The sequence below is a fragment of the Myxocyprinus asiaticus genome, chromosome 42 (genome assembly GCF_019703515.2).
Source record: "Myxocyprinus asiaticus isolate MX2 ecotype Aquarium Trade chromosome 42, UBuf_Myxa_2, whole genome shotgun sequence".
Lineage (NCBI taxonomy): Eukaryota > Metazoa > Chordata > Actinopteri > Cypriniformes > Catostomidae > Myxocyprinus > Myxocyprinus asiaticus.
In genome coordinates, this window is record NC_059385.1 from 27,902,299 (window position 1) to 27,921,395 (window position 19,097).

The window sequence follows — 19,097 nt, forward strand, 5'->3', positions numbered from 1 at the left end:
TCAATACCAATACCAACACCGATACTTCTATTAAATTTAATTTTTTTGTGATTACTTGGGATAAAATGGGTAATTTAAAATAATATTTTTAGTCATAATTCAAGTCATTATTATTTTATTTTTTTAGCCTAAACAGAAAATGATTCGACTTCTGTTTTGTTTACCCTTACAAAAATTAACCATTTCACTACAATAATTATAGTTTAACCATGGTATTTAGTTAAACCATAGTTACCACACAATTAACCATGGTTACTACTACAATATTACTGAAGTAAAACAATGGGTTCAGCACAAAAAAAAAAAACAAAAAAAAAAAACATGGTTACTACAATATTACTTTAGTAAAACCATGGTTAACTATTTTTTTAATTACTTATTAACAAATAGAATTGTCACCTTTAGATATGTTATTTTAGCATGAATTTACTCAAGAAGCAGTGGTGTAGTTGTGTCTGAAGAGGTGGGCATACTGTGAATTTATGAAAAACGCATGCACCCGCTCTCTAAAATTATTTACATTTATATACAGTTCATGTAAAAGTGTAAGAATTTTTTTTCCATTAAAATTGGGACTGTTGTAATTATAGTCCCACATAAACTTACAATATGTATATCAGGGCAAGTTTCTTGCTGGCATGGTGTAGAGTACACTGCTAAGAACAATGGTATGGTAACTTCATGTTAAATATGTATTTAAATTAATAGGTGTCATTAATGTTCCTTTTATTAGGCTACTATGAAAATTGTTAATACTTTATAATTATTCTAACTAATAAACTAAATCATAATATGCAATAAACTGTAAAGCATTGTAGTTAATATGAGTAGTAATGTTCAAATTGACACGTTATCTTGTATTACCATATATAGCCTACATAAAAATTAATGGATATTTTTTTAATTTGTGTACTATTATGTGCTTTTCTGTGTATAGTGAAATTGTTGTCCTCCTTAGAAATATAAATTTAACTTATTTGATATCATGAGAAAAAGGCACCACAGACAGCAGTAAAAGGCAAAAAAAAAAAAAAAAAAAAAAAAGAGCAGGGGTGCAATAACATGCAGTATTTTCACAAAGTTTAATTGCATAAGTTAAATTTATATGTATATACATGTACTTACGTTTAGCAGGGATATAAATATGCAGTGCAAATTATAATTTCTCCAGGGATGCTTGTGTATCAGACGCTGGAAATGTCCTGCCCCTTACTAAAACGGAAAATATGATTGGTTAGCAAATATCCAATCGCGTCTGAAATGAACGTTCTGATTGGTGGATCAGCTTAATCTGACTGTCCGTCTTGCCTGTGCTCCCCAGTGCATCTCCGTGTGCGTTTAGAGAGAATCTCTGCACATTTAAAAAAATTATAATAATAGAACACAATTCACTCAGCGGTGCTGCGGCATCACACTATTAGATTGAAAAAGTTCCGGGTCAAAAGCCTACTCGTTGTTCTGGCGGCCACACGTATCATCACTTATTTCAGGTGGGTATACGCAAAATCCTAAAACAGATAGGTGGGCATACTACGTATGACTGCGTATGCCCTAGACTACACGACCAGAAGCTGTTTCTCTGATTTTTCTATCATTACCTCTACAAGGCACTGATCCCTCTTGTTTGAACAAGCCTTGAGACGGTGCAAGCGCTTATCAGCTTGTGTTTTTCAGCATTTATGAATGTTAAGATGAGTGGAAGAAGAAACAGTTTCCATCCTGCACAAGTATTTGCTAATATAGCCAAATCCATTTTATTGCACTTTGAAGGTTATGATTATTGTTCGTGGTAACCAAATAATAATGTCCCAAGTTAAAAAAAGAAATAAATCATTTAGAATCTATATTTTTGTGTGAGGATCGATATTTTTGATACAACATCAGTATCGATACTTTAGGATCGATCCGCCCATCCCTAGTGGTCATGAAAGTTTTAAACTGTCAAATTTACAGGTTGTTCTGTAAATTTGTTAAAATTCGTACTGTATTTTTTACAGAATTATTCTGGCAACCACAGCTACAAGTTTTTTTTTTTGGAAAAACAACAGGATTTTTTTTGACATGGTATGTTGTCGTCTACTGATGACAAAATGTTATATATCCAATTTGTTATAGATCAGCTTTCTAATGACACCTAGATTGAGCTTCTAGTCCACTCAGAGGCCGAGATATTCGATGAAACAATGGGGGTGGTGCATGAACTGAACATTAGACAGTGTCTATGGACCAGCACATCTCTGAGGGCTGAAATGCGTTATAGCGCCACCTACATTTCAGAACTGCATAATGTGATGGAAGGTGAGGAAAAACTTTTTTCTAGTACTTACTGCCATCTAGTGGAATAAAATAAGACTTTTTGGAGGGAGTAGGAGTAAACAGAACCAGAATCACATGCTTACAAATTTGGGGAAAAAAAAATCTATTGATCATATGACTGTAGGCTCATAGTAAAGACTTTGACATTACAGTGAGTGTGTTATAAGACGGTATTAGCAGATCTGTTCACTTATGCTGATGTTATCAGGTGTGTAATCACTATCAAATTATGCTTTTCTCTTTTTAAGTGACTGTGATGATCATTTGCCTTGATTCTAATTCACAGTCTTCACATTTTCAATCAAATTACCATTTGTTTTTTACATAAAACTTCAACTAAATATGCATTACAATGTCGCTCTTCATTCCAGCCCATGTAAAAATATTATCCATTCTGTTTGAGATTATTTTGCAAAAAACTGTGCCGTTCACGGCAATCTCCCAATAATTCCTATGGGGAGTTCTCCAGAGCTTTTCAGAGTGAGCAACTGTAACCAAAGGGGGCGGAGCTTAGCGAAGGTCAATTAGTTTTAAAAAACTAGTTACCACAGCTGTGACGAGGCTTCTAATACAGCTGCAGAGAGAGAGACAGAAAATGTGTCATCTTTCTTCTGACTGTCATAATCCACCGCTCTCTATTTTTTTCTTTATTTGAAAAGTTGTGGATATGTAATAGTGCCATTTTGCTTTTGATGTTGGAGCAAATGGATAAGCAAAAATTATTTTTGACATGGTCTCCCATTCACTGCTACTGAGGATTTCCCTGCAATCCTTTACTTCTGCGTTCCAAAACCTGGAATTGTGAAAAGGGTCCATATTACAGGAAATACTCAACAGTTATGATTTCTGTCATAATCGTGCAGCCCTATCTTACTGAATAGTAAAAAAGAAAAAACTTTTATGCAGTTCTCTTTATCAACTAAATTAATTTTCTTTTAAGGACGTTTACATATTTTTACTGGAAACAAGACAAAGATACTTATTAGGACTTAAGTTTTGCTTTTCAGTTTAAATAATTTTTAGAATAATAATAATAAAAAAAACTTTATTGAAAAAGAAAGACATTTTTGCTCCCATTATAATAATATCTTGTAAAAACTACAAATAAACAAGGAATGTGAGTTGAAGGAAAAGAGGAAATGTGAGTGTTGCTTGCATGTGCAAAACATGCCGACACAACGCTAGTGTTTTGTAGAAGGTTGCCAGTGTGTTGCTAGGTGGTTGCTATACAAAGTATATGACATTATGCCTTCTACAGGGACAGTCCTCCTTTAGCAATCTAAGGTATACAATGAAAATAGCTCCAGGATCACTTAGTGTGTTTGAACCTGCAACTTTTCTTTATTCATTATGCCTCACCACTCAGAAAAACAAATATAGCTACATACTGTTAGAACTATCACTTTCTTCACTCTTTTGGTGTTTCATAAAGAAATAAAGGTCATACACCAAAAGAGTACATAAGGTTGTCATTTAAGAAGTTTATTACTAATTTAAAAAAAAAATTTTGAATACTATTTTATTTATATAGTATGTATGTGTTTGTGTGGGTAGATGTTGAGACATTTTATGTTACCACCAAACACGAATATTGATAATATTTCTGTTACACAGCCCTTTGTACCCAAAAGTCCAACTTTTTAATGTGTTTGAAACCTTTTAGAATTTAATAAAATATAAATCAACCATTTATTTAACCAAATTATTTATACAAATAGAATTAAAAAATAAGTAGTTTTACAAAGAATAAGCATCTAGATTTCACCTGGGTATTCATCAACGCCATTACAGGGGGGAAAGGTTGCATATTTACATCTAGATAGAGCTTGCATCGTGTCGCACCTAGTTAGGACACGATGCAAGTGAGAAAAGCATTCAAATTATTTGATTCCTGAGGTCATATTTAGAGACAAAATTTTGGAGCAGAGCTTTAATGAGATGCTCCAAAGTCCAGTGTGTTCACATCTCACCTCTGTTCTGCTGATCTACATTTCCTACTAAGAGGATGGCTGTCTGAATGAAGACATGGAAGCAACCCTTAAAGACACTTCAGTTGGGGTGAAATTGGTCTTTATTATACATCATGGACATAGTTGGATGATTCTCTGGGGTGTCATCTAAACAAACAAAAAAATAAGACGTAATAGGAACTGGTATTCCACACATGTTTGAGCAATTCTGGTGAAGGCCAGAACTTAAGGCAAGACGTTACTCCCAAGAATCCAAACCCGTAGCGCAGGTATCATACTGAACACATTGGCCTCCAAAGTCCAGGGCTGGTTTGAATGAACAAGATGTGATGGGACGTTTCAATAATTCAACAAACTCCCAGCTGTCATTCAGTATGGTGCAACTTTTAATGGTTTCACAGAAGTGTCTCAGGAAGTAACTGGAGGAGCTGTAGCAACGGTTTTAAATTGAGCTGGTTGTTTGAGTCAAGACAAATTCATAAAGGAACTAAGAATTGAAGCAGGCTTCTCTTTAAAATTATGAGCTTTTCAAAAGGCTCTTACTGGTAAGTTATCCACCATGCTGCTATTTTTGTGCCATCACAGAACCTTTCATTCAGCCAAAGAGAAATAAATTGAGTCTGGAAGTGTTTGCAACACATCCAGAAAGAATAAGGAAAGCCAATTGGGTTGACTTTAGAATAGGTGAATAATGCCAAAATTTGTAATTTCGGGTGAGCTATCCTTTTAAGTGTTTGAATAACTGTGTGTGCATGTTAGTATCCATTTGAAGTCCGTAGGAGATGTGACAGCTCATCTAGAATGTCATGGCTATAGTCTGGCAGACCCAGAGGACTCCCGCCACGCGAGGCAGCCGGCTCTGTTAATTTGTTTAGCAGTCTCTGTGATGACAACCCATCGGACTCCTCGTCCAGAGTTATGGCTTGCGCAAAAATCCCACCATTTGACTGGGACTCGTATTAGGGAGGGGCTGCCGCTCGGGCTCTGCCATGATGCGGAGGCCCTCGGAAGCCTCTTCCTGAATTTATTTTTCTTTCACTTTTGCGAAAGAGGGGAGGGTGGGAGCGGGCCCAGGCTCCTGGGCGAAAAGGGTTTTTGTAGACGGAGACACAGATGGAATAGTTTACAATCTGGCCCAGACTTGACTTCCAGTGTCTGACCTATTGTAACCCGTGTTCCGTTCATGGGGTGCACTAGGCATTCAGAAAGTGGTACAGACTTCCCATTGCTGTTTTTCCAACACCGGGGGCCTCTTGTCTCTCCTCCCAGAAGTTGGGCTCAGGATTCCAGAGAGGGGCTCTGGCATCATCAGAGACAAGAGAGTAGGGATGGGCCATAATGGTTGACTAGTGCCACAGCTACAGACGGACGTCTTTGGGCGTTGCGTTGCATCTTGCACTGTTCTTTTGAGCGTCCCACCAAGAGCATTGGGACTCTAAAATAACATGGTGTGTAACTTAAAAAATAGTTTTAAAAACACACCTTAAGACCTTTCTAGCACCTGCTGTTTGTCTAGCAATTTTTGAGTGCAAAAACGCATCATACGTAAACGCCCCCTAAAGGCTACAGTATAATTCATATACTTTTTTGACCGTGAGCCCATACAGATTATTCTGCACTGTGCGAAAACAATAATATACTGAATTACTTTTTCTCATGCTATTGTATTGATACTTCACTGTATCAATCTTTTTATCCATTTGTGTTTTCCTATCATGTCCAACATTGCAATAATGAAGCAGGTCAACAAAATAAGTGTAAAGCGACGTTTCTAAGCGCTGTAAGGCAAGAGAGATTAAAACTGAAATAGTTTCAGTCTTAATCCAATTATGATATCGTGATGCATTGTAATATTTTAAATCGTGACACGTTTCGCAATACGTATTGTATCGTGAGATGGTAGCCGATACCCAGCCCTAGTTCGCCACATGTGCACTACGACTGCTTTGTTATAGTCTTTTTGTACAGTCAACACCTGGCACACTTCTGGACTACTCGCAAAGACATGGACTGTCTGCGTGTCTAGAAAAACTGGGCTGGAGATGAAATATGTGTCACGCACACTGTGCGCAATACATAGCGGCACGAGCAAGACTGAAGTTTACTTTGCTTAGCTGATGTGTGTAATTTTCATCTATGTTAAAATATTTTCTCTTATCTTAGCTTAACATGTAGAGATAATAAGTAAACCATTCATAGGTTTATTTTCCCGAAACACTGCGGCATTTGGCACTATCAAAACATCGCTCTTGTTTGTTTGAGAGTCCAGTACGAATTAGCAACACGGACTTAACCAATGGCATGAGTTTGTGGAGGGACTATTTAATTGTTCAACCAATGTTAGATGAGGGTTTAGATAAACTGTCTAACAAAATAAAACTTCCCTTTGCTGGCGCTTGTGGTGCAGAAATTACAACTTAATGACTCACTAGCCAACTAGTCATTTAAGGCAACCAAAGGCTAGTTGAATTTTTGAAAATAAAATTTTGCGCATCCCTACGAAAGAGCAAGGTGTAGGTCCTGAGACAGTAATGTCAGTATATCTAGAAATAACTAGATAGAAAACATGTAGGAACCGGCCCTCAGATGGCGTCCGACCCTTTTTTGCACTCGCATGTGGTATTTGTTGGGAGCATTTGAGTAGATATAATTAGATAGAAGCCTGACGTATTTAATGAAAAGAGAACACGAAGGATAAAATAATTCATTTCCACGACACGGCTTGCTACGTAAAGAGGGAGGACGGCGGCCTGACAGATCTTCACTTTATCCTCATCTTGTCACCGTTGTGGCCGCGGCACGGACTCGCACACCAATAAGACTGATAATTAATCAAGCATTTAGCCATTACTTCCCACAGAGGCATGCGCACGACCGCATTCTTTACATTTGATTGTGATTTACAGTACTCCTACAAATGCGTTTCAGTAATGAAAAATTACAGCGGCTGACGTGTACAAACTCTGCCTCCAACCCACAGAGTCGCTTCAAATGCTTCCAACGGAAAACCACCCTGGGTTTTCAATTAACTGTATCTATGGACTGGGCATATGTAGTTTATGCAGGACCCAAAAAAGTCAGCCGTGCAAACCGCTATACGTTTTAACTGAGACTGAAAAACCAGAATGATTTACCAGTCTGCTTCCCGTAATCCTCTGAAAAACTAGAAGTGCCGTTTGACGCATTGGTCATGGCAGGGCTTTAGAAATAAAGTGTATCTATGAATCACAGTAATGTCCAATCAGATTAAATGGAAAAACATATCTTTCATACTGAACCCTATAAATGTGGAAGAGTATAATCAGTTTCTAAGTACCTACAGGAATCCCAGAGGTCATACTTACAAACACATGCATCTTCTTCACATATGCTAGGGCGATTATGGAGAAAACAGAATCAAACCGACACATTTCTAATTGATATTCTATTTGTGTACTGTGCGTACAATCAAACTCTACAGTATTTTGCCACAAATTCATCTCTCACTCGGTAAAAGGAAGTCAAATTAGGCAGATGCCAACATGGACAGGTTGGTTGCATGATATGCCCTCATCCTCGAAAACCATGAACAAAACTATGAGAGGTTAAAGAAAACACAGCCCAGACTACATTAAATACAGGTTACAGGTTTGCTATGATGTCTGATGTAAAATCTGGATCCTAAAGCAATATCAACTTTGTGCCTCATATACAACATCAAAATCGATTCTCCCTTGTGTCTAATTCATTTTGCAGTATCATAAATGTTATTCTGGCCACAGAACAGCACTGTCAATTACACACTCATGGAAATTCTCCCATCAGATTAGGTCTAAAAAATTAATCGGGTGAACGACAAAAAATAAAAACCGAGAAGTACTTAGCCTTTATATTTAAAAGAGTGCAAAAATAAAACTGAACAGATTTAATATTCATTCAGCCAGTGGTGTATACTACCGGTCAAATGTTTAGGATCACTTACTCATTCTTTATTATTATTATTTTTCACATTTAAGGATAATAGTAAAGTCATCAAAACTATGGAAGAACAGAAATGGAACTATAGGGATTGTGTTGTGACTAAAAAAATTCCAAAATAAATCAAAACTGTGTTATATTTTAGCATCTTCAAAGTAGCCACCCTTTGCCTAGAATTTGCAGACATGTACTCCTGACATTTTCTCAACCAACTTCTTGAGGTATCACCCTGGGATGCTTTTTAAACAGTATTGAAGGAGTTCCCATCAATACTGGGCACTTATTAGCTGCTTTTCTTTATTATTCAGTTCAAATCATCCATTTCAAAAACTTTTTTTTTTTATTTTTATTTTTTTTTATAAAATTTTAGTTTTGTAATGAAATAAATTAATATGTTGGCACAATTATATTTTTGTCCACAAAACAAATTTCTAACATTTAAACATACATCTTCAAATCAAAAGGTTTTTAAGATCATGAGAAACATTTCAGTGAAGTGACCCCAAACTTCTGAACAGCAGTGTACATGTGATTTAGTGATGATTGTGACATGGTAAATATTTCATTTCTGTCGTCATCATACTGTAGTATGCTGAAGGACAGGAATGTCTTCTGTAAAGGCTGATGCAGCTGCTACCACTGACGGCATACAAGACTGTCTGCCACAACACCTAGCCATGGCCATGAAAACAAACAGTGGCCCTGTCCCAAATGCCACCCTCGGTCCCTCGAGTATACACTTTGCCACGTTGACTGTTGGGTAATAGTCTGCTGTAAAGTCCACATCAGTGAAGACACCTAGCGTCCGCAAAGGGGACGCTAATGAGCAGCCTTTTGAAACCTAAAAATGATTAGGGGTTCAAAATATATATCGGTTGATAACTGGAAAAGTCAAAATATTATTGTGCTGATAGTGGAATTACTGCCGATATTTTTGCTGATGCGTTTATTTGTGTGCACTATAGAATCTATGCCTCTTTCAGCTTCTTTCCTGGTCAGGGAATATGAAGCATCAGTGCATGTGTGCAAACTCAGCGTTTGTGACCAGTAAAGATAGTGCTTAATGTCAAGTCAACTCTGTAAGGATTATTTCAACATTTGTGCACCATTACTTTGTTTTGGGGCTTGTAACAATAGGCTTTTTAATGGCACCTATTTTGTTTGAAATAAGTAGTTTTTAATTTATTAGCTAGCAGCTCTAGTTAAAAAAAAAAAAATAAATACAATTATTGGTATCGGCCACAATCAGCTGTGAATGATATCAACCCAGAAATTCCATATAGGTGCATCCCAAAAAATTACAAATGGGACACCTCTTGTGTCCTAAAGGTTGGCGATAAATAGGAAAAGCAAAATGTTATTATCGCGCTGATATTTTCGCCGATAAGTTTATTCGCGTTTGCCAGAGAATCTCTGCCACTTTTGGCTTCTCTCTTTTTAGGGAGTTTCAAGCATCAGTGCACAAGCGCAATGTCAGTGTGTGTGGCCAGGAAAGATAGTGTTTAAGGTAGATAGTGTGAGTCTGTTTATTGACAGTAGAACATGGGCAAAACATTACAAATTCTGGTCAAAAGGAATCACTTACTAGTTGTTTGTTTATCATATTGCAGTTCAAATGGCAATTTTTTTTTTTTTTTTTTTTTGCAATCGCAATATGACTTTTTGTCCAAATTACGCAGCCCTAGATGTGTATGACTTTCTTTCTTCTGTAGAACACAAATTATGATTTTTAGAAGAATATTTCAGCTCTGTAAGTCCATACAATGCAAGTGAATGAGTGCCAAAAATGTTATGCTCCAAAAAGCACATAAAGGCAGCATAAAAGTAATCCATAAGACTCCAGTGTTTTAATCCATTTCTTCAGAAGTTATATGATAGGTGTGGGTGAGAAACAAATCAATATTTAAGTAAATTTTTGCAAGAAATTCTTCTCCCTGCCCAGTAGGGGGCAGAATGCATGAAGAATAAGAATCACCAAAAACAGAAGAAGAAGAAGAAAGTGATCTTTTTCTCACACACACTTATCAAATCACTTCTGAAAACATTGATTTAACCACTGGAGTCATATGGATTACTTTTATGCTGCCTTTATGTGATTTTTTGAGCTTCAAAATTTTGCCACCCATTCACTTGCACTGTATGGACCTACAGAGCTGAGAAATTCTGCTAAAAATCTGCAAATGAAAGAAAGTAATACAAATATGGGATGACATGAGGGTGAGTAAATGATGAGAGAATTTTCATTTTTGTGTGAAATATCGCTTTAAATTTTGAGTTGTTTCTCACCAAAACTATAGTATGTCTTTGGAAGATACATGGACACTTGGGATGGGCATTTTCAAGTAATTTGTAGTCAAGTACTCTAATACACATTAAAAATAACATGCATGACACAAACCTGAAATTTATGTTTTGTTTTATTCACAAACATTACCAAAAACTTTTTCAAAATAAGACAACTTAACCTATCCTTCTCTTTTGGGAAAAAAAATGAACAATATGCAATAAAAATGGAAAACAAAAAATATTTGAAAATAACAGCAAAAATATTTGCTTACATAGAAACCAATAAGCTACTGACAGCATTGGGGTAATGCACATATATAAACTCGAGTCTACATAAAGGCTATCACATTTTTATAATATATAAACTCTTATATATATATATATAAAATGTATTACTGTTTCGGAAGGAAATTCATGCAATTCTATGCAAAGGGTGGCTACTTTGAAGATGCTAAAATATAAATCACCCCAACACCTTATCCTTGAGTAATCATGCTAAATTGCTAATTTGGTACTAGAAAATCACTTGCCATTATATCAAACACAGTTGAAAGCTATTTGGTTAGTTAAATGAATTTTAACATTGTCTTTGTGTTTGTTTTTGAGTTGCCACAATATGCAATAGACTGGCATGTCTTAAGGTCAATATTAGGTCAAAAATGGCAAAAAGAAACAGCTTTCTCTAGAAACTCGTCAGTCAATCATTGTTTTGAGGAATGAAGGCCATTCAATGCTTGAAATTGCCAAAAAACTTTAAGATTTCATACAAAGGTGTACACTACAGTCTTCAAAGACAAAGGACAACTGTCTCTAACAAGAACAGAAAGAGATGTGGAAGGACAGATGTGCAACTAAACAAGAGGATAAGTACATCAGAGTCTCTAGTTTGAGAAATAGACACCTCACATGTCCTCAGCTGATGGCTTTATTGAATTCTACCCGCTCAACACCAGTTTCATGTACAACAGTAAAGAGAAGACTCAGGGGTGCAGGCCTTATGGGAGGAATTGCAAAGAAAAAGCCACTTTTGAAACAGAAAAACAAAAAGAAATGGTTAGAGAAACACAGATATTGGACAACAGATCATTGGAAAAGAGTGTTATGGATCTTAAACCCATTGAGCTTTTGTGGGATCAGCTAGACTGTAAGGTGTGTGAGAAGTGCCCGACAAGACAGCCACATCTATGACAAGTGCTACAGGAAGCGTGGGGTGAAATGTCACCTGAGTATCTGGACAAACTGACTGCTAGAATGCCAAGGATCTGCAAAGCTGTCGTTGCTGCACGTGGAGGATTTTTTGATGAGAACTCTTTGAAGTAGTTTAAGAAGTTCTGAACATTTTCTTTTCAAATTGTAATAGTAATTTTTCACATTATTAATGTCTTGACTATACATTGTGATCAGTTGTATGCCAATTTCTTTCCATAAGAGCAAAATCTGTACATTATTCCAAACTTGCTTCCTTCCTTCTACTCTGAGGATTGGTTTTTCCAGCAGGACAATGCTCCATGCCACACAGCCAGATCAATCAATGTGTGGATGGAGGACCACCAAATCAAGACCCTGTCATGGCCAGCCCAATCTCCAGACCTGAAACCCATTGAAAACCTCTGGAATGTGATCAAGAGGAAGATGGATGTCCACAAGCCATCAAACAAAGCCGAGCTACTTGAATTTTTGCGCCAGGAGTGGCATAATGTCACCCAACAGCAATGTGAAAGACTGGTAGAGAGCATACCAAGACACATGAAAGCTGTGATTGAAAATCAGGGTTATTCCACCAAATATTGATTTCTGAAGTTAAAACATTAGTATTGTGTTGTTTAAGAATGAATATGAACTTGTTTTCTTTGCATTATTCGAGGTCTGAAAACACTGCATCTTTTTTGTTAGTTTGACCAGTTGTCATTTTCTGCAAATAAATGCTCCAAATGACAATATTTTTATGTGGAATTTAGGAGATATGTTATCAGTACTTTATAGAATAAATAATATTTTTTTCCCAGAGCTGTATATAATTCAATAAGAAACAAAATATTACAAGTATGCCTTCTAATATAACTTGGCTTTGCTTTAGAAGCAAAGATGCCATCATATCTTCTCTCATCCAACACCTCAACAATACATATCCACAGTGCCCTCCCAGTGGACTATTTGTAACGGCGAGATTTGGTGAGAGATTCAAAGGGAAAATACAGAGCAATTCAGCGCTTCTTAAAGCAGGCAAATGCACAAAGGAAAATTAATTTGCGATATTCAAGTAGTGTTTTTAATACTGGAGTAGCTGGTGCAGAACGAGTACTCGATTACTCATGCACATCTCTAATGGACACCAGCACACCAGCAACCACAACTCAACATGTGCATATCTTTTTGGCTGGGAATACTCTTAAAAAAATGGAGAAGTCTAAACATTGGCTTATCACGAGCACTGGTTTTGCTGGCACTCATGATGACTGTCTGTTAAAAAGACAGCACGCATCTGACTGCAGGTTAACGTGCTCTGCTGGGGCCGCTTTTAATGCCATGGCCTGGATCGCTTGTCTGGCATACGGTGGGTGTGACGCATTCCATGTGGGCCCACCGTCTGCTAAAGCAGTTATTTACTCAGTTAAGTCAGCTGAGAAAACTACAGTACTTCTCCACAAGTGGCTATTGCAGCACAGCAAAAACAAACACTGCATACTGTTCTAATGATGTCAGCGCTGTCCGCGGCCAAACGCATTGGCTGGCGAGCGAGGTGGTTCAGGCACACTTAAGGCAAGCAGCTGCGCCTGATGTGGAGAGAATATGGACGTTTCGCTATGTTAGTCCAAATAAATAGCTACGCTAACTTAATGTGAAACAGTAGCCGTGCATTGGGACAATCAATGAGGCATTAGTTACTGAGAATGCAGTTCATCACAGACAACTGCAAATCTGTAGGACTGAGGAAAGCAGTGTAGAGAAGCGAATAAAAAGCCACTTACCAGCCCTTATCGTCATCCTCGCCTAGTTCCTCGACATTTACTTCAGGAACCTCTGAGATTTGGATTTGAAGCGTTCCAAAAGGGTGAGCATCTTTAGAGGAGCGAGAAACAATATGTTAAATTAATAGGAATAGTTAACCCACAAATGAAAATTCTGCCATTATTTACTCATTCTAGTGTAAACCAGTTTGACTTCCATTCTTCCGTGAAACACAAAAGGTACATTTTAAAAAGTCTTCACAGGGTTTATTATATGGCAGCAAGTGAATAGTGACTCTGGTCTGTCAAGCTTGAAAAAGGACAAACCCCCCCCCCCCCCAAGAAAAAAACACACACACCATATAACCACTTTAAAAGTGATCAATACAACTAGAGACCGACCGATATTAAAGGGATAGTTCACCCCAAAATGAAAAATGTCTCATCATTTACTCACCCTCATGCCATCCCAGATGTGTGTGACTTTCTTTCTTCTGCAGAAGACACAAGAAAGTTTTTAGAAGAATATTTCATCTCTGTTGGTCCATACAATGCAAGTGAATGGTGACCAGAACTTTGAAGGCCCAAAATGCAGTATAAAAATAATCCATAACACTCCAGTGGCTTAATCCTTGTCTTCAGAAGCGATATGATAGGTGTGGGCGAGAAACAGATCAATATTTAAGACCATTTTTAACTGTAAATCTACACTTTCACTTTCACATTCAGCCACCTACTAGTCAGGGCTGGTCGAAGGTGGAGACTGATAGTAAAACGGACTTAAATATTGATCTGTTTCTCACATACACCTATCATATTGCTTCAGAAAATATGGATTTAACCATTGGTGTCATATGGATTACTTTTATGCCTCCTTTATGTCATTTTTGGACTTTCTAAGTTCTGGTCACCATTCACTTGCATTGTATGGACCAACAGAGCTGAGATATTCTTCTAAAAATCTTTGTGTTCTGCAGAAGAAAGTAAGTCATATACATCTGGGATGACTTGAGGGTGAGTAAATGAGACAATTTTCATTTTTGGGTGAACTATCCCTTTAATGGTTTTTAATGACCAAAACGATACTGATTATTTTTGTGATTAAGTGTCCGATAACCGACATGCATAACTGATTTGTTTTATTTCTGCTCTTAGGCACATTTATAACTAATCTCTGCTTTACAAAACTATTATTGCGCAGTCTATAAATAATAAATTTGACTAGTTTTAATTGCAATATACACTAGTTCAAAGCTCAAAGTTCTAATTAATATTTTAAAATGTAAAGTCTTGTCTTACATTTCCCCGATATTTACATAGTGTAAATATCTGTTCAAATTATCGGTCTCTGTCGATCTCTAAACATGACTCATGCACTATATTCCAAGGCTTCTGAAGGGATATGATCACTTTGTGTGAGGAACAGAATGAAACTGTTATAGAATAACAACTTAAATTACATTTCACTTTGCTCATCACAGAAAGTGAATGTATAACTTTAGAAAACTTAGAACATAGTGCACAAGTTGAGCTATTGTTCAAAAATGTACAATTTGTTTTCCACTGAAGAAAGTCATACTTAAGTGAGTTGTCCCTAATCTTACCTGAGCCTCTCGACCAGATCCCTTCTTCAGTTTCTGCTTCCTCATGTCCTCGTACTTCTTCCCGCTCTACAGGTATTCAGCCACTGCCTCAATGGATGGCTTACTGTCACCTTTAAGACAAAAGAAGAGTGATTCCAGCCTACATCAAACTAACTTCTCCCCAGGGATCAATCAATCTATGTATTATTTTGAAAATAGTGTGGCTAACTTCAAAAGGATTTACATGCTAAGAAAAACAGCTAAATTCCAGAGCAGAAGTTATTACTTTCATATGGACATTACTATGAAATACATAAAGTTTATACAGCTATAAACTAAGATGAAGATGACTGCTCCTATGGGCCGCTTGTTTCCAAGAATAATCCTTCTGCCATTCCCAAACTTCCCTAGACCCTCATCAGTGCAAAGGGCCAAACTGTAAGACTTTTGCAGTCCAAATGACTTTCTGTGCAATAAAACAAATTGGATTTATTTCAAACCACCAAGAAACATTTATGCTGCAAAGATTACACAGATGAAATTGGAAGAATCTAAAAGAGGCATTTCAAAATATATAACGTGAATCACAACTGTCAATAGCTTGCGCAAGTAATCTTGTCACTTCTTATTTTATCTGGTTGGTCATGCTGTACAGTTGAGATGGACGATAAAAAATGTTCTGTTATACTTTATATAGATGAGAAGTTACTGTTTTTTTAACCTGGCATACACAGTTCCACAAGTCAACAAAATCAGTACAAACAATGGTGTTAACATTCAACACTGAGCCGGTAATTTGGCACAGTGATTAACAAGAAAAATTTTAAATGGCAATTAAAGAATGACTTAATTAGGGCCTGTTCCTCACACAAAGTTATCCAATGGCTTTAGAAGACTTGTAATATATTGTATTTACTACATTTATAATACTTCTATAGTGCTATATTGAAGCAATTTTGGAGTTTAAAGGAATCATTCTCCCAAAAAAGAAAATTCTGTCATTATTTATTCACTGTCGCTTCAAACCCATGTGACATTCATTCTTCTCTGGAAAAAGGTGAATTTTTAAAGGCTTGATAGGGTTTATTTCCCATGCAGTAAAAGTGAATAGTGACTCAGGTCTGTCAAGCTCTGATAAGGACAAAAAAATCCCCCATAAAATCACATTAAAAGGTGGTATATTCCAAGTCTTCTGAAGAGATATTATCACTTTGTGTAATGAACAGAATGGAATTTAAGTCGTTAATCACTCATAACCCTTGTGTTGTGTTCGTTTTTGTGTTCCCAGTCAAAAATGACCGGCCCACTAAGATTGTTTATAAATCACTCATATTACATATATTACCACAAGACATTGCATTAGATCTTTAAAATATATATATATATATATATATATATATATATATATATATATATATATATTTTAGTAATTATGACAGCTTTTATACTCCTTTTTTGAACATATTTAAAAAAATATATATGTATTTCTTTATTGATAGAATTATTATTTGAACTGAGTTCATACCGGGCCAGTGGGGGGAACTCCCTGCGGAAAATAAATAAATAATAATTACGCAGTAAATTAACAACCAGTTGCTAAATATGAACAAATTAGGTATTGTTTTAAAGTCTTGAATCTGGACTTTAAAATGCATATACAGTTGTGCTCAAAAGTTTGCATACCCTGGCAGAAATTGTGAAATTTTGGCATTGATTTTGAAAATATGACAGATCATGCAAAAAAACTTTTTAGGATAGTGATCATATGAAGCCATTTATTGTCACATAGTTGTCTGGCTCCTTTTTAAATCATAATGAAAACAGAAATCACCAAATGGCCCTGATCAAAAGTTTACATACTCTTGAATGTTTGGCCACACAAGGTGACACACACAGGTTTAAATGGCAATTAAAGGTTAATTTCCCACACCTGTGGCTTTTTAAATCCAAAGCCTTGAAAATGCCAGTCAGTACTGTTCAATCACTTATTAAGAAGTGGAAAATTCAAGGATCTCTTTATACCAAGCCAAGGTCAGGTAGATCAAGAAAAATTTCAGCCACAATTGCCAGAAGAATTGTTCGGGATACAAAGAAAAACCCACAGGTAACCTCAGGAGAAATACAGGCTGCTCTGGAAAAAGACGGTGTGGCTGTTTCAAGGAGCACAATACCACGATACTTGAACAAAAATGAGCTGCATGGTCGAGTTGCCAGAAAGAAGCCTTTACTGCGGCAATGCCACAAAAAAGCCCGGTTACAATATGCCCAACAACACCTTGACACGCCTCAGCTTCTGGCACACTGTGATTTATGGTCACAACCATAAGTGCTATGTTTGGAAAGGGGTCAACAAGGCCTATATTGAAAAGAATACCATCCCCACTGTGAAGCATGGTGGTGGATCACTGATGATTTGGGGGTATGTGAGCTCTAAAGGCACGGGAATCTTGTGAAAATTGATGACAAGATGAATGCAGCATGTTATCAGAAAATACTGGCAGCCAATTTGCATTCTTCTGTACGAAAGCTGCGGATGGGACGCACTTGGACTTTCCAGCATGACAATGACCCTAAGCACAAGGCCAAGTTGACCCTCCAGTGGTTACAGCAGAAAAAGGTGAAGGTTCTGGAGTGGTCATCACAGTCTCCTGACCTTAATATCATTGAGCCACTCTGGGGAGATCTCAAACGTGTGGTTCATGCAAGATGACCAAAGACTTTGCATGACCTGGAGGCATTTTGCCAAGACGAATGGGCAGCTATACCTCCTGCAAGAAATTGGGGCCTCATAGACAACTACTACAAAAGACTGCATGCTGTCATTGACACTAAAGGGGGCAATACACAGTATTAAAAACTAAGGGTATGCAGACTTTTGAACAGGGGTCATTTCATTTTTTTCTTTGTTGCCATGTTTTGTTTTATGATTGTGCCATTCTGTTATAACCAACAGTTGAATATGAATCCCATAAGAAATAAAAGAAATGTGTTTTGCCTGCTCATTCATGTTTTCTTTAAAAATGGTACATATATTACCAATTCTCCAAGGGTATGCAAACTTTTGAGCACAACTGTAGCTGATCATACCAATACTTAAAAAATGCTTTTTAATTTGCTGACAAATTAGAACTGTTTTGTTTTCCTTTTTTGCAAATTTGTCACAACAAATATATTAAGAGTTGGTAAAGCCATAAAAAAGATGAAATAGCCATGTGTTATATATCAATTTGTAGAATGCAATGAGCAAATTTGTTTCACTCAGAGGCCAAACTGCAGTGAGTATTAGTGTACAAAAGTCCCACTGACACATATAAATATAATCAACAGAAGTGTCTTTTCGTCATGTTTTTCATTTTTACTTCCCGAAACATCCATACAACATAGATGAATGACATATCGTAACTTACAGCAGTCTATCCCGATTCTAACGAGCCCAAACGCAACATAATAAGTAGGTCTTGAAATATTCCTCAAAGATATGGAAAAACAATGCACAAGAGGGTGCTCAACACATGATGTGTGTGTCCGAGGACTTCTGCAAACAGGCATCCACATACTGTATGTGCTCATCTAAAGGACTGGGATGCTCCTGAACCCTTGATATTTCTGTATTTTGTAGTCTAATCCAATCATTTCCAATGGCCGGTCATTTTTGACCAGGACACAACAAGTGTAACAAAGTGAAACAAAACAAATAAAATGTAAAGAAAATGGTCCATATTTTTTTGTGGTTTCAGATACCATATGTGAACAAAGGAATTTTATTTCAATTGGATTAAGTAAAAAAAAAAAATTGTAAGGGTTACATACAACATAAGGGTTAAATCAGAAGACTTACAATATGGTGCATGAGTTGTATAGATTACTTTTACAGTGGTTTTATGGTGTTTTTATTTTATCCTTTTTCAAACTTGACAGACTGGAATCACTATGTACTTGCATTATATGGCAAATAAACCCTGTGAAGACTTCCTAAAAATTCACCTTTTGTCTTCCTCGGAAGAAATAAAGTCATATGGGTTTGGAGAGACTTTAGG

At 36.6% G+C, this 19,097-nt stretch overlaps 1 pseudogene; it reads right to left on the reverse strand.

The window, feature by feature from the left end:
* Positions 1-19,097, reverse strand: part of LOC127432658 (spliceosome-associated protein CWC27 homolog) — a 76,061-nt pseudogene that overhangs the window by 3,760 nt on the left and 53,204 nt on the right.